The following is a 3,172-nucleotide window of genomic DNA, read 5'->3' on the forward strand; positions in this document are numbered from 1 at the left end:
TTTGCCCTAAATCCAAACCCAAACCACAACTATATTTCTTGATTGATTTTGGTTTGGTTTTTCGGATCCGGTGAAATATCTAAGACTAAAAAGAATTATATAATAGTGTACATACAAATATTATATAAACTAATATATTTTGAATACCCAAATGGATCTCAGATAGGACTAGGAATCGAACAAAGACCGCAAGTCGACGAAAAAATCAAATACGTACTTTGCCCTAAATCCAAACCCAAACCACAACTATATTTCTTGATTGATTTTGGTTTGGTTTTTCGGATCCGGTGAAATATCTAAGACTAAAAAGAGTTATATAATAGTGTACATACAAAATATTATATAAACAAATTCACAAATTATATAATTTTAAACAAGTGTCCTTCTTCGATATAATGACTTTGTAAGAGAATAATGTACGCCAATTCTAAAATACTAATTCACAAATTTTGTTTATAATCCAAAAAAGAATCCGCGCTTTCGAAGCGCGGGTCAAAATCTAGTTTTCTATTAAATTAGGATGAAAAAGTCTTTTCATATTTCAGAAAGTGTAATTTTCAAAAATTGAATATAAAGGTATATATTTCAAAATTCAAATCACAAATAGGGTACTTTTCAAATTATCCCATAAATAAACTATTTAAGTTTTAAATCTAATCCTAGAAATTCATACATCATTTAACCTAATATTACCAAACTATAAATATTGTACAAACATAGTTAGCAAACCAATATATATTCTTTCAAATTATTCAGTTGTGTCAAACTTTTAATTTATATACTTCATACTTATTTATATATTGAAGATTTATAAGAAATTTTAAGCAAATTAATTTTTACATATTCAAAATAAAATTATTAGATCAAATTATGAAATTGATTTCTACTTAGTATACTATATGAGAAGTGTATTTCTCTATTAACACTAGAATGTACAAAGATTAAATTGTATAATAATTTTTTAGTTTTTTTGTATGGTCATAAGGAGTATTGATAATTTCACAAATTCTTAAGGTTATTTTTACATTTGATTAAACATAGGTATACTTTTGTATTTCAAATGAATTTCTAAGTCATATTTTGGCAAATCCTTCACATTTATTGTTGGTATAATGGTCACGATTTATTGTACAGATATCATTAAATTAATAGAAAAATACATTTAATAAAAAATAAATATATAGTTCAATTTTTATATAAAATAAATCACACATAAAAAAAATAATATATATATATATATAATTCTGTTTAAATAGATAAGATAACTATTCTTTCGGTTATAAAATTTTAATTTGTCTTTAAAAATTGTTGTTTTATATATTTAATGTAAAATTTTACATAAAATTCAGTTTTAGTTCTTTTGTTTTATTGTATTAATTAAAGAGATAAAAAATATTTAATATGTGAATAAAAGATAAAATTAAATGTTTAATATGATCTATTGTCTCAAGTAAATCCACAACGACTACAAATTGTTTTACTAGTATAATTTTCAACAGTGATATAATGTAAGTGAGTAATTACCACAAAAGTAGAGTAATTATTAACTCATCCGATGTCGAGATGTGGTTGGCGAGGAACAAAACAAAAGACTGTTCATACGTTTAAAACGAACACCACATTTAAAATTTAGATAGATACTGCATGAAGATGCCATATGTCTTGAGACCAACATAATGAGCAGTGACAGTGCAAAAATGAATTGTTAGCTGTTATCAGTTTACGTCCACGCCATATGCCATGTAAGACCATCGTTATCGCAATTTCTTTGCAGAGGTTTTAAACAAAAGTAGGCATTTAATTAAATCAAAATTAAAGAAAATTAAAGTAACCGATCCTCGATACAAGGTTTTGACAACAGATTATGGAGAGGTTTCTTGATACACAGCAGACTGTTATTTAGAAACTTTTTTTTTCTTTTTTTTCTTTTTTTTCTTTTTTTTCTTTTTTTTCTCGTGTTCTTCGACTCGGAAGAAAAGCGACAGAGACGCCCGCTTGATCGCCGGCGTTCTGTTTCTCTCCGGCCGCCGAGTCTTTCACCTTTTTTTACTAGTAAGATTTTCGTTCTCTTATCGATGTCTTTGTTTATTATTATTATTTTTAACCGTTAGTTGAATCTGTTTGCAAATCTTCGTTGATGTGATTAAATTGGCATAGATTAACCTTTTGTATGTGTTTGATTGTTGATTGTTCGATATGTATCTATTGGAGATTGAAACCTAGATTTTTTTTTAATGTTGTTTAAAGAGATTGCAAAAAGAGTATGGTGAGTGAATGATCGTGAGACAATCGAAAGTTGAGGAATTTGGAGAGATTGGAGAACTCCGACGGAAAGACACTTCCTTGCGTTCGCACCTACGAGAACGACTCAGCTAGGCTCAGCCTCATCGGTACAGTAGCCTTCGATCTGGCTTTAACCGCCGCTGCAGCCGACAATGATCATCTTCGTGAAAATGTCCCCGTCATGGTGGTCGAGACTGTTTTCCCTGGAGGATCCGACCCGAAGGCTACTGTCTCAACCCGATTGGTAAGTTCTTAGCTTTAGCTAACTCGGATAATCACAGTAATGAGACGTTTGATTCTGTGTTGTGTTGTGTTTTGTTTTGAACAGTTCTTGCCTACTAAGAAAGTTAAAGAGCGAGTTAAGTTTGTTCGGTGACATCTTCTTCTTGTTGTTGTTCTGTTAATTGTTCTTGCTGTTGTTTTGTTAAGTTAAAAACGTGTGGCTTGGTCTTGTTTTCTAAGCAGGTAACATGATACAAGAGGAGGCATGAAGTTGGTTGCTGTTTCTAAAAAACATAAGTTGGTTGTTGTTTCTAAAAAAACACGAGGCATGAAGTTGGTAGAAAGTGACTTGGGAGTGGAAGAATCACGGACTTGTGTCTTGTGGTGATTGTGTACTTTGTTGATTGTGTAATGTGTTTTAAGAAACCTTATCTTTGTTCTATCTACTTCCTCTTAAGTGTTATCAACGCTCTCGAGAGTTAATTGTTATTACCGTGTGTTGTGCAGATCATTACAGGGAATCAAAATCATCCAAGCAGCAGTTGGTGCTGGCCGTACAATACTGATAAGTGATAGTGGAAACGTTTACTCGTGTGGGAAAGATTCGTTCGGTGAAGCTGAATACAGAGGGCAAGGGTCTAATGTTCCTGGTGTTGATCTTGTTCTG

The sequence above is a fragment of the Brassica oleracea genome, chromosome C3, assembly GCF_000695525.1.
Source record: "Brassica oleracea var. oleracea cultivar TO1000 chromosome C3, BOL, whole genome shotgun sequence".
NCBI lineage: Eukaryota > Viridiplantae > Streptophyta > Magnoliopsida > Brassicales > Brassicaceae > Brassica > Brassica oleracea.